Source organism: Erinaceus europaeus, unplaced genomic scaffold (assembly GCF_950295315.1).
Source record: "Erinaceus europaeus unplaced genomic scaffold, mEriEur2.1 scaffold_662, whole genome shotgun sequence".
Taxonomy (NCBI): Eukaryota; Metazoa; Chordata; class Mammalia; order Eulipotyphla; family Erinaceidae; genus Erinaceus; species Erinaceus europaeus.
In genome coordinates this window covers 1-14119 of record NW_026647446.1, presented here as the reverse complement: position 1 = coordinate 14119, position 14119 = coordinate 1, and the positions used below count along the sequence as shown (strand labels likewise).

Below are 14119 nucleotides of genomic sequence, written 5' to 3'. Positions count from 1 at the left end.
TATCGTTCACTCACTTCTTTGCCTAAGGTCACACAGCAAGTAACTGGCAGGACCAGGATTCAACACGGGTGTGTGTGCCTGCGTACTGTCTCCCATCCACTGAGGCCCAGAGTGAAGCTCTGGTATGATTTTGCAGGAAAAGCACCCGCCTCAGATTGGGGAAGAATGAGGGTCTAATCTTAGTGGCACTGTGGCTTGGATGAGGTACTCACCTTCTTGGCTTTGCCATTCTCTTCACTTTTTTCCAATCTTTTTTTTCTTTTTTCTTTTTTTTGCTTCCAGGGTTATCACTGGGGCTCGGTGCCTGCATTATGAATCCACTGCTTCTGGAGGTTATTTTTTTCCTTTTGTTGTCCTTGTTGTTGTTGTTATTATTATTGTCGTTATTGCAGTCATTGTTGTTGGATAGGACAGAGAGGAATGGAGAGAGGGAGGAAGACAGAGGGGGAGAGAAAGATAGACACCTGCAGACCTGCTTCACTGCCTGTGAAGCAAGCCCTCCTGAAGGTGGGGATCCGGGGGCTCTAACCGGGATCCTTACGTCAGTCCTTGCTTAGCACCATGTGCGCTTAACCCGCTGTGCTACCACCTGCCCCCCCTTTTTAAGTGATTTAATATTGATTAAAAAGATTATAAGGTAGCAGGGGTATAATTCCATACAGTTACCACCACCAGATTTCCATGTCCCATCCTCTCCGTTAGAAGCTTCCCTAGTCTTTATTCCTCTGGGAGTATGGGCCAAACTTCTTTATGGGGAGCAGAAGGTGGGAGATCTGGCTTCTGTAATTGCTTTTCTTTTTTTTTTTTTTAATATTTTATTTATTTTTATTTTTGAGAAAGATGCAGACAGAGACACAGGAAGAAAGAAACACCAGAGCACTGCTCAGCTCTGGTTTATGGTGGTGTGGGGGATTGAACCTGGGACTTTGGAGCCTCAGGCATGAGAGTCTGTTTGCATAACCATTACGCTATCTCCCCCACCCCTGTAATTGCTTTTCTGCAGGACATCTGCTTTGGCAGGTTGATCCGTACCTCCAGCTTATTTCTATCTTTCTCTAGTGGGGCAGGGCTCTGGGGGAGGGGGGTAGGGTTCCAGGACACATTGGTGTGTCATCTGCCCAAGGAAGTCAGGGTGGAATCACAGTAACATCTGCAAGTTGGTGGCTGAAAGGCGGTAAGATGTAAAATAGGACAAATTGTTTAATATATAAAAACACATAGGTCAGAACAGAGTAGATGAAACTAGGGGTCCCTTTCTCCCTTCTTTTTTTTTCCCTCCAGGGTTATTGCTGGGGCTTGGTGCCTGCACCATGAATCCACTGCTCCTGGAGGCTTTTTTACCCCTTTTGTTGCCCTTGTTGTTTTATCATTGTTATGGTTATTATTATTGTTATTGACATCATTGTTGTTGGATAGGACAGAGAGAAATGGAGAGGGGAGGGGAGAGAGAGAGAAGGGGAGAAAGACAGACACCTGCAGACCTGCTTCACCGCCTGTAAAGTGACCTCCTTTGCAGGTGGGGAGCCGGGGGCTCGAACCGGGATCCTTACGCTGGTCCTTGGGCTTCCCACCATGTCTGCTTAACCTGTTTCACTACCACCTGACACCCCCTTTCTCCCTTCTTAAGCTCTTCCCCCATCTCTTTCTCCACCATTCTTCCCCTGCTTAACTTTTTCTTCTCTTCATGGGTAGAACATCTGTATTTCATAGGTGAGGTCCTCGGTTCTGCCCCAGCACCGCATAAGAAAAACAAACTAAGTAGCTAACCGAAATTAACCTACCTTACAAAAAGAATTAAAGATTTTTTAAAAATATATGTATATATAAATAACTTTAATTTTTACAGATTTATTTTTTAAAAGATTTTATTCCTTTATTAATGAGAAAGGAGAAGAGAAAGAATCAGACATCACTCTGGTACATGTGCTGCCAGGGATTGAACTCAGGACCTCGTGTTTAAAAGGTCAATGTTTTATCCACTGTGCTACCTCTTGGACCACAAGATTTATTTATTTTTTTATTGGAATGCTTGAGGGAGACCAGAGCTCTGCTCTAATATCTATCTACCTTTGCTGTTCAAAGCTGGTGAAAAAAAGCAAAAGATCTTCCAGGTTTTGATATAATTTTCCAATGAAACAAGGATGGCAATGTGGACTGACCTGCCAATGCCCATGTTCAGTGGGGAAGCAATTACAGAAGCCAGACCTTCCACCTTCTGCACCCCACAATGACCTTGGGTCCATACTCCCAGAGGAATAAAGACTAGGAAAGCTATCAGGGGAGGGGATGGGATACAGAGTTCTGGTGGTGGGAACTGTGTGGAGCTGTCCCCTTCTTGTCCTACAGTTTTTGTCAATGTTTCCTTTTATAAGTAAAAAGTAAAAAAAGAAAGAGATGAATTGTTAATTTATATTTGTATGAGTATGCATGTGTACAGATAAATACAGGTGAATTTATATATAAACACACAGACAATGAACCTATATATGTTCTGAAAGATCTTTACATCAGACAGGGCACAGTGGATGCTAGGAAGCGAAGACAGTCACCCAGTTCATGGCCTGAGCCTAAAGTATGAGAAAATGTGGCAAGAATTGTATATTCAATGGAGATTCAAAAATGAGGGCTCTGAAGGTCCAGGAGGTGGTACAGCTGATAAATCATTGGACTCAAGAGCATGAGGTCCAGAGTTCAACCCCTGTGTGTCAAGGTGATAGTGACACTCTGTTCTCCCACTCACTCCCCCACTTCGAAATAAATAAATCATTAAACACACACACACACACACACACACACACACACACACACACACACACACACACACACACACACACCCCAAAACTTCTTAACCCTACCTCACTCGGAAAAGATAGAAACAGGCTGGGGATATGGATCCACCTGCCAATGTCCAGTGGAGAAGCAATTACAGAAGCCAGACTCCTAACCTCTGCACACCATTAAAAGATTTTGGCCCATACTCCCAGAGGGGGAGAAATGTTAGCGGAAGTTGATCAGAGGGTTCTCAACTCCAACTCTCTGAGGACCTGAAGAGAGAAGAAGAAAAAGGAAGGATTTTTGAAGACAGTAACAGGTATAAGTGTGACTTGGAAGACAAAACAGGGCCATAGGAAAAAACTAGATATAGATATAGAGATGGAGGTGGAGGCGGAGGTGGAGGTGGAGGTGGAGATAAAGATGGAGATGGAGATGGAGATAGAGACAGATATAACAGTCAGTCCGTAACAGTGACCTTGGGAGAACCACTGCAGTTTCCAATGGAGGGAATGGGGGCACAGAACTCTGGTGGTGGGAACAGTGTGGAGTTGTAGCCCTGTGATTCTGTAACTTTGTAAATCACTCATAACACAAATGAGGGCTCTCATGTCAGCTGAAGGAGCTGGAGGAGATGACACTGCATTGAACGAGGCTTTGGTGAGGCAGAGGTCATTCACTCTTGACATGGTCTGGCCATGAGACCGGGTCAGATACGTTTGTGTGAGCACCTTGTCAGCCTCAACATGCAAATGCACTTGGGTTGGGCACGTTGTCCTGTTAGTTAGGTGATCATCTCAGTGACTCACATACTGTGCCCATTTTACAAAACAACGTGGTTAAGTCACTTGCCAGAGGCACCAAGATATGCTAGCTTGCTTTCTCCCTTTCTTTCTTTCTTTCTTTCTTTCTTTCTTTCTTTCTTTCTTTCTTTCTTCCTTCCTTCCTTCCTTCCTTCCTTCCTTTCTTCCTTATTTCCTTCCTTCCTTTCTTTCAAAATATTTTTATTTATTTATTATTGGATAGAGATAGAGAAACACTGAGAGGGGAGGGGGAGACAGAGAGGGAGAGAGACAGAGAGACACCTGCAGCCCTGCTTCAACATTCGTGAAGCTTTCCCCCTGCAGGTGGGGACCAGGGCCTTAAACTGGGTCCTTGTGCACTGTAATGTGTGCATTTAACCAGCTGAGCCACCAGCTGGGCCCCTGTCACAGTTTTCTATTGAGAGCCTGAATATAAAAACACAAGGAAGATGCTGTTGTGGAAGAGGGGCCAAAGGAACAGGAAGTCTGAGTTTTAGTATCGCATGTCCTCTGTAGCATAGGTATGGCATGGGTTTAAGTGAGATCATGTGTGCTAGCATGTTTTTTGTTTTAATTTCTTTATTGGGGGATTAATGTTTTACAGTCGACAGTATAACAATAGTTTGTACATGTACAACATTTCCTAGTTTTCCACACAAAAATACAACCCCCACTAGATCCTCCTCTGCCGTCCTGTTCCAGGACCTGAACTCTACGCCCCACCCCAGAGTCTTTTACTTTGGTGCAGTACACCAACTCCAGTCCAAGTTCTGCTTAGTGTTTTCCCTTCTGGTCCGGTTTTTCAATTTCTGCTTATGAGTGAGATCATCCCATATTCCTCCTTCTGCTTCTGACTTATCTCACTTAAGCATGTTTTAACTGTAAGTGGAAACAGAACACACAAGAACAGAGTCATTTATACTTAAACTTCAGAAAAGCATTTGGTATAATAATGCAAATCGTAAGAGGCTGACAGATGCCTCAGAGCTGGGGTTGTAGAGGGCTGGTGGAAAGGTGATGAACTTTGGCATCAAACACACCTGCCTAACAGTCTATGTTCTACTTCGCTGTCATTGGCTGAGTGGCCTCGATTTCCCAGACTTTGCGGTGGAAAGGGTGCACCTGCCTGTATGACCTGGAGATGAACTCTAGGGTCACATTTACCCCCTCAAAGTGATAGTTTTGCAACCTTCCCTCAGCATATCCCATAGCTGGGCTCAAATTCATCTTCGAGTTGTCCCGTAGAGATCCTAATGTCAGCCAGACAATCTCAGGAAACACGACTTCATCATGATTTTAAAAAAGTCTTGATCTTTCTATTTAATTCTTAGACTAGTATAAGCAGAAATCAAGAAGATACAGAAAAATATGTGAAAAGTTTACAAATTTAAAGAATACAGGAAGATGATAAGGAAAAATGTAAAGTTTATCTAGACCTAGAAAATATTAAAATTTGTTATGTGTCAACAAAACACTTTTTTTTTTTTTTGCCTCCAGGGTTATTGTTGGGGCTCAGTGCCTGCACCATGAATCTACTGCTCCTGGAGGCTATTTTTTTTCCTTTTGTTGCCTTAGTCATTTTTTTTATCGTGTGTGGTTACTATTGTTGTTGTTGTTATTGATGTCCTTGTTGTTGGCTAGGACAGAGAGAAATGGAGAGAGGAGGGGAAGACAGAGAGGGGGAGAGAAAGATAGACACCTGCAGACCTGCTTCACTGCCTGTGAAGCGACCCCCCCTGCAGGTGGGAAACTGGGGGCTCGAACTGGGATCCTTATGCCAGTCCTTGCGCTTTGCACCAAGTGCACTTAACCCACTATACTACTGCCCAACCCCCAACAAAACACTTTTAATGTAAATATATGTCAGTCAGTATTCAAAATCCATTTTTTACTTTTTGGCTCAGGGCGGGCTTATTGAACAAGGGACAGTGTGTGTGTGTGTGTGTGTGTGTGTGTGTGTGTGTGTGTGTGTGTGTGTGTGGCAGGCGGGGGCGGGGTAACTCCAGGTCTAGTGCCAAGACTGTCACTTGGACAGAGTATACTATTCTGTTCTGTTTCTTTTTGTCTTGTTTTGCTCTACTGCTTTCAGAGGCCACTTTATTTATTTTATTTTTTCTTTTCATGTTATTTGATAGGACAGAGTGAAATTGAGGGGGCTAGGGATAGAGAGGGAGAGAGAAAGATAGACACTTGCAGACCTGCTTCACTGGCAGTGAAGCTTCCTCCCTGCAGGTGGGGAGCGGGGGGCTTAAACCCAGGTCCTTGAGCACATATCCTTGAGTGATACATGTACTCAGCTATGTGCGCGGATGCATTGGATCGACCTTCCCGTGGTGCATCCCGTGAGTCCCCATTCATTGGGGAAACTGACGATCCTTCCTAGCCAACTGAATCCACATGGATCCCAGTCACTTTCAAAGCCAGCAACAAGCAGCTCCTGACAGCTTTCAACCTGACGCTGTTGACTGGCTACGGAAGAAGGGCAAACGCTAGAAGAAGCTATGTGCACTATGGCCAGGCCCCAGACAGAGTGTATCATTTTATTTGTTTTGATGTTCTCTGGTTATTTTAAATATAAGAGACACTTTGTACTTGCAGAAATAGTCTTTTTTTTTAATCTGGTTAGATTCATTTTAACACTAAAATTAAAAATTAAAAAAAAACCAAGCATTTTGACATTTATATCAATTTCCTATCTATCTATCTCATTGGGACTTGGTGCCTGAGGATTCCACTCTATCCAATGACCATTTTCCCCTTCTTTTCACCCTTTCCTTCCTTCTTGCCTTCCTTCTTTCCATAGAGTCAGAGACACAGAGAGAAATAAAGAGGGAAAGAGAGACAGAATGAAGGAAGTAAATACACCTGCAACACGGCTCCACCACTCATGAAGCTTCTGCGCTGCAGGTAGAGGAGACCGGGGACTTGAACCTGTGTCCTTGGGTATGATAATATGTGCTCCCTACCTGGAGAGCCAGCATTAAGCCCCGGTTGTCTCACTTAAAATAAAGATTCCATGAGAGAGAGGAAGAGAGTGAACTAGAGTGAACTCAGGTACATGCCATGCAGTGCTGGAGGTCTAATGAGAGCCCCTCATGTTTCAGAGTCCAATACTTTATTCACTGCACCACCTCCCGGGCCGGCTGTCTTACTTTATATATATTTTTTACAAGATCATTGTTAATACCTTTTAACTTTATTTTTTTATTTGACAAGACAGAAAGAAATTGAGAGGGAAGGGAAGGAGAGAGGGGAGAAGAGAGAGGAGAGGAGAGAGAGAGAGAGAGAGAGAGATGGGCCTGCAGCACTGCTTCACAGCTCATGAAGCTTCCGCCTGCAGGTAGGATGGTAGCACCTACACTGTACCAGGTGTGCCATCGCCTGGCCCTGCCATATTTGTAATCTAGGTGTCAAAGGGGAAATTATTACTGCTACTAGCTGATGTAGCTAGTTATTCTTAAAACTCAGCTTTTAAAACTCCTGTCAAATGCAAACCCATTTGGTGGGACTTCGCTTTATAGCCTTGAATTCAGGAGAGACTGCTGCTGATCTCAAATAATTTCAGAGTCATACAAAATATTTTATTCACAAAGAAAAAACTGACTTAACACTTTTGAGAGGGGGTGTTTTATGGCCATGCTGTCGATGTCTGTCTAGAGCCTTTGCTATCATAAGCGATGCTGCTCATTCAAACCCAGGTCAACCTGGCAGATTCACTCTTCATTTATTTATTTATTTATTTATTTATTTATTTATTTATTTAAGAAAGGAGACATTAACAACACCGTAGGATAGGAGGGATACAACTCCACACAATTCCCACTTCTCTCAATTTCTGGCTGTCTCTGTCAAATAAGTAAAGGTAATTAGGCGGAGGGTAGATAGCATAATGGTTATGCAAACAGACTCTCATGCCTGAGGCTCCAAAGTCCCAGGTTCAGTCCCCCGCACCACCATAAGCCAGAGCTGAACAGTGCTCTGGTTAAAAAAATAAACAAATAAAATAATAATAATAATAAATAAAGGTAATTAAAAGAGAGAAAGAATTTAGGCAGAGACTGAACTTCTGATTAAAATTCCCCAGCTGACTGTTACTTCTCTTCTTGAGGATTTCATTTCTTAGCTATTAAATCAGTTCTCTGGGACTTATAGACTTGAAAGTTCTCATAAACCTCAGTCTTACAATTAAATGGTACTTGAGAAGAAGGTAACAACCACACTGACCTTTCTTTGGCACACTTAAAGTCAGAGAAAGAAAGACATTGCCTAAGACTTTAAAGATCCTCCTTCTTTTTTTTTCTTTTTAAAGGTATTTATTTATTTTTATAAATGACTCTTATTTTCTTTTTTAAAATCTTTTTATTATCTTTATTTATTCATTGGATAGAGACAGCCAGAAATCAAGAGGCGGGATAGAGAGGAAGAGAGACAGAGAAACACCTGCAGCCCTGCTTCACCACACGTGAGCTTTCCCCCTGTAGGTGGGGACCGGGGACTTGAACCTGGGTCCTTGCACATTATAACATGTGCTCTCAACCAGGTGCATCACCACTCGACCCTTAAGGTATTTATTTTTAAACACAAGATAGGATAGGAGAGAAAGGATCACAGCATCACTGTAGCACACAGGATGTTGAGCAATGGATTTAGGACACTGTGCTTCCAAGGCTAGTGCTCACTGCACTACTTCCCAGGTCCCATACAGAACTTCTTCAGCTGAGTGCAAATATATCTTTATTTAAAAAATATTTTATTTTATTTATTATTGGATAGAGACAGAGAGAAATTGGGAGGGGGGGAGATAGAGAGGGAAAGAAACAGAGAGACACCTGCAGCCCTGCTTCACCACTTGTGAAACTTTTCCTCTGCAGGTGGGGACCAGAGGCTTGAACCTGGGTCTTTGTACACTGTAATGTGTGCACTCAACCAGGTGCACCACCACCTAGCCTCTAAATCTATCATTTGTCAAGATCTGGAGATACACACACAGAGAGAGAGAGAGAGGGAAAGAGAGAGAGAAGAGAAGAGAAACAGTTGAGATTACAGAGTTCAGGAGCCCTCAGGCAAGATGTCCAGAAAAAAAATCTTTCAAAGTCATGTTTCTTATTGAGTGAGAAATCAGTTCTGCTCTGACCTCTGAAGGAAAAGTCTCCTTGAGACAATATCGTGGGGTCACGTACTACCAGCTTGCCAAAGCAGAAAACACAGGTTGTGAACACAATGGGCTTGGGGTAAACCAGTCCTTCCTGCAGATACCAGCCTGCAGAAAACACACTTAGGAAGCCGCTGGCCAGGAGAATGTGGTACGTGCCGCTCGGCCCAAGAAAAGTCAAGGTCAACAATGGTGCAGCAAGTACATTTGTTTGCACCATAAGCAGTGAGCTGTCAGTGAGATTCCCAGCTTCCTCCATGCTCAGAAACAGTTCCTGACTTCATTCACGTAGTTAGGAACCACTGTTATCAAGCCTCTGCTTTGTGTATAACATTAGCACGGTGAGTGCCACCTCAGCCCTCTGAAATAGGCCCTGTTCTGTTCCCTCAGCTCAGTAAGGTTGCATCACAGGCTGTCATCACACTGCTGGGATTCTAATCTGCTACTTGCACTCAGAATCCCAATTCTTGCGATTTCCCATACAGCAGACGTCACAGAAGGGAGACACACGCCTGAACTCTCTCAGCTGAGCATTGGTGTGCACTTGTCCAGACCCTTCTCTCCTCTCCACAGGGAGGCTTGGTGGACCTAGGGCGGCTGCATTTTTTTTTTTTTTTCTTTCTTGGCTCAGTGAAGACATGTGTGCAGAGACTTGACTTCCTGGGACACTCTGGTAGCGTACGCTGAGTCATTTTAGCTCAGCCCACTGTTCTGACTTGGACGGGTTTTAGGAAAGCGTCTGGAAACTCCCCCAGGTCTCATCAACAAAGAATTTGTTGAAGACAATCGCATTCCTCAGACTTTTTCACCTTGTCCCAGGATGTAACAAGAATGGGAAAGCACAAGGGTAGAAAGGAATCCTGGAATTAGGAAGGGCGTTCAGTGCCAACCCAGGGAGCTGGCAGCTACTGCAGACACTCCGCAGCTTGTCAGTCCCCTCCCCCTTCCACCTGCAGGATGTGTCAGCTAGTACGGAGTGTACATACCAAGGAACTCCGGCACTGACAACAGAGTTTACATCTTCTGCCTCCTGACTGTGTGACCTCAGGCAGGTAACTTGACCTCTCTGAGCTTTGTTTTTCCTACCTGTCATTTATGTCACCTCCTGAGTTGGTTCTGAGGATTGTACACAGCACAGTACCTGACACATCACAAGCATTCCAGTAATAGTCACGATTATTATGAAGGATCAAAGAATCGTGACTCACCATAATGAATTCAGTTCTGAATGAACTCCACAATCGTCACACTGCTCAAGTCCCTCACATGTGTCTGAAACTATGACTGGAGGATGTAGAAAGAAAAACAACCCCTGTCTTTAGATAACTGGCAGGAGACAGTCCATGAGTAGAGTACACCTCTGGAGGGCAATGAAACAGCAGAGTGGATAAAGGATGTTCTGGAGGGAAGACGCCTGGGAAGTTACAGCACAGGTTTTGGGAGAAGGTGATGCCCAAGCTGGGTAAAACAGAATGTGATGAATGTGATTGGGGAAGTTTAAACTCCTTGTTGGTTTTATGATTTGGTCTATTTATCGAGCGGCATCCCATCTAGCAAGTAGAAAGGCATTTGGAAGAATTGTACAGGGAGTCAGGCGGTAGCGCAGTGGGTTAAGCGCACCTGGCGCAAAGCGCAAGGACCGGCGTAAGGATCCGGGTTCGAACCCCCGGCTCCCCACCTGCAGGGGAGTCGCTTCACAGGTGTCGAAGCAGGTCTGCAGGTGTCTATCTTTCCTCTCCCCCTCTCTGTCTTCCCCTCCTCTCTCCATTTCTCTCTGTCCGATCTAACAACGACGACATCAATAACTACAACAACAATGAAAAACAAGGGCAACAAAAGGGAAAATAAATATTTAAAAAAAATTTAAAATAGGAGACTTTTAAAGACAGTCAGTGGCCAGGCAGTGGGGCATCAGTTAAGTGCTCACATTATAGTGCGCAGGGTTCAAGCCCCCAGTCTCCACCTGCAGGGGGAAAGCTTCACGAGTGGTGAAGCAGGGCTGTGGGTGTCGCTCTCTGTTCCTTTCCCTCTCTATCTCCTCCTCCCCCCTTCAATTTCTCTCTGTCTCTATCCAATAATAAATAAATAAGATATTTAAAAAAAACAAATATGTAAAATAAAGACAACAGGATGGTGGGACCAAGAATTTAAGAGTGAATTGTTTCACATGAATTTTACTTAATGGTTCTTTAGGAAAAGGCAGGAGGTCTTGGCTGGCAGGTTGCCTTGCTTGTGTTGATCAGGAAATTTCAGACCGATTGGTTTAAAATTCCACTCCTGGGTGGGGCTGAAACTGAGATTAGGTAGGTATGAAGCCTTGGTATTCTGAGGTGGGACTTTGTACAAGGGACTCCATCTTGGGTCTGTCTGCTTCTCTCTCTCTCTCTCTCTCTCTCTCTCTCTCTCAAATGTATTAATTATTATTATTTGGCATGATAGAGAGAAATTGAGAGAGGAAGAGGAGATACAGACTGGGAGGGAGAGAGAGAGAGGTAGAGAGAGATAGATAGAGGTAGAGAGATAGGGAGATAGAGAGAGAGATACACGTGCTTCACCACTTGTACAACTTCCCTCTCGAAGGTAAGGCTGGGGCTTGAACCCTCATCCTTGCACCAGTTAACGTGCACACTCAGCCAAGTGTGCCGCCACTCAACTCCTGATGTTTCTTTTTGAACAGTCAATACCAAAGGAAAGAAGAACTTTTCCAGGTAAAGAGATGGAGGGCTGAAAGACTGGAACAGTGATTTGGGGGCATTCTCCACACACTGATTTCTTGACCGGAGGCTTGTGCAGTGCTCAAGCTGTAGTGTGGCTTGCCTTAAGGGCAGTCTACAGAATGACCTAAAACAAAACATCTCAGGGGCCAGGTGGTAACACAGTGGGTTAAACACACATGCCTACAAAGCGCAAGGACCTGAGTAGGATCCCTGTTCGAGCCCCCTGCTCCTCACCTGCGGGGTATGGGGGTGGGGGTGTAGGAGTGGGGAGGTTGCCTCACAGGTGGTGAAGCAGGTCTGCAGGTGTCTGTCTTTTTTTTTTTTTTTATTTAAGAAAGGATTAATTAACAAAACCATAGGGTAGGAGGGGTACAACTCCACACAATCCCCACCACCCAATCTCCATATCCCACCCCGCCCCCTGATAGCTTTCCCATTCTCTATCCCTCTGGGAGCATGGACCCAGGGTCATTGCGGGTTGCAGAGGGTGGAAGGTCTGGCTTCTGTAATTGCTTCCCCGCTGAACATGGGTGTTGACTGGTTGGTCCATACTCCCAGTCTGCCTCTCTCTTTCCCTAGTAGGGTGGGTCTCTGGGGACGCGGAGCTCCAGGACACATTGGTGGGGTCTTCAGTCCAGGGAAGCCTGGCCAGCATCCTGATGGCATCTGGAACCTGGTGACTGAAAAGAGAGTTAACATACGAAGCCAAACAAATTGTTTGCAGGTGTCTGTCTTTCTCTCCCCCTCTCTGTCTTCCTCTCTCGATTCTCTCTGTCCTATCCAACAACAGTGACAACAATGACAACAATAAAACAACAAGGGCAACAAGAGTGGGGAAAATATGCCCTCCAGGAGCAGTGGATTCATAGTGCAGGCACTGAGCCCCAGCAATAACCCTGGAGACCAAAAAAAAAAAAAAAAAAAAAATCTCGGGGATTTGATATAAAAGAGCTAGCTAGGTTTAGAATGCCTGTCTTTTTTGCTATGAACATTAGGTGCATTTTTTTATTTATTTTTAAAGATTTTATTAATGAGAAAGATAGGAGGAGAGAGAAAGAACCAGACATCACCCTGTACATGTGTACATGTGCTGCTGGGGATTGAACTCAGGACCTCCTGCTTGAGAGTCTAGTGCCTTAGCCACTGTGCCACCTCCAGGACCACCGTTTGGTGAATTTTATTACCACACAGATAACTATTTAATTTCTTCATCAGTAAAATAAATCTCTCCATAGCTACGTAAGAGAATTGATTGCATTAATAAACATCAGTATGTTTTACACTGAGATAGGTGTTTGTAGCTGTGTCTCTCGCATGCCACAGCTCTGAGCCCCTGGTGCCACCAAGACTGAATTACTTACTAGAGTGCTCACCGAGAGTCTGACTTGGTTAGCCGTCACAGTGCAGAAGCCCAGAACAATCATTGTCTCCTTGCCCAGGATGAGGCAGGCCCCAGTACTTGGAAAAATTAACAAACCTGGATTAGTTGATCACCCTAAAAGTCAAGAGAACATGGGAATTTACCCAAATATAATCCTGCTACTTACTGGCCGGTTGTCTAGCTGGAATTTGAACCAAATCTCTTTGCCCTCTGTGCTGGAGTTTCTAACCACTGCACTTTTCTTTAGCCCAACAAATGAAGCCTTTCAAAACAGAGGAGTTGCCCAACTCTGACTCACTCCCAAACAGATCCATTACTCTTCCCTCTTGCTAGACTTACTAATTCTCCTTCCGCACAATGAGCTTGGTATTCAGTCCTGGACTCTGATACCCATAGTCCAAATATTTTAAATACTGCCCTGCAGAGAGACTGTAAACAGAGAGGCGAGGAACAGGGGGGTGGGGGGGGGGGAGGAGAGGAAGGGAAAAGAAAGGGGAGAAGGAGAGGCGACTGCAGACACTAGCACCTGTCCTCCTGGGACCTCAGCTGAGTGCCACCCTGGGCTTCCAGCCCCCATTCCCTCTCCTCTGTCCTGAGCTGGGGGCAAAAGATCCCCGCACTTGGCAGGCCCACTATGTGAGCCCTGCAGTCGGGCAGCAGCTGTGAGCTGAGACTGGGAGGGCCACTGAGCTGGGCAGCCAGCAGGAGCCATTCTGATGCTTTCTCTTCCAAAGCACATTTGACTCCAGAGGCATGCTGTTACGAGGCTGGTGGCCCACCATGAAGGATGAACAGAATGCCTGCTGGGCGTCAGGCCGACATACTGACACGAGGTCAAAGTATTATTTACTCCCAGGGAGCAGGTGCTTCTCAGGACACGCAGTTCTCTCCTGCCTGGTTTCTCTTGTGGCCCACATGTCCTGGCTCTCACCAGAGGCAGCTCCTCTGAAGCCCCACACAGTTCTGACACTCAGTATTGTCACTCTTGGCCTTTGGCATAGACACCCAGCCGACGGGCTCCTGGACGGTGCCAGCGTGGTGGGCTGGCTCCTGTCTGGGACGGGTGCTTGCTGAAATCAGCTCTCGGTGCAGATGCCAGAGGCCAGGTGACTACAATTCCTCCAGCCTAGTGAACCTGCCACTAACCTGTCTGCCCACACAGAGGCGACAGAAGGCAGGAGAGAGACGGTCGTGGTACAGCAAAGGGGGCATCTAATTCCGCCTGAAGTGTTTCTCTGGTCTGGCCAGTTCACTTCTGGAACATGCTCCTGACTGTGAACCACTAGCAGCTTTT

At 45.2% G+C, this 14119-nt stretch overlaps 1 long non-coding RNA gene across 1 annotated transcript; it reads right to left on the bottom strand.

Annotated features, from left to right (window-relative positions):
• Positions 1–4150: 4150 nt before the first annotated feature.
• On the bottom strand, positions 4151–13068 carry LOC132536340 (uncharacterized). Its single transcript, XR_009547958.1, has 3 exons — positions 12992–13068; positions 12806–12902; positions 4151–4454 (listed from the first exon to the last, which is right to left on the bottom strand). It is a non-coding gene; the product is annotated as an uncharacterized LOC132536340 (long non-coding RNA).
• Between the last annotated feature and the right edge of the window lie 1051 nt (positions 13069–14119).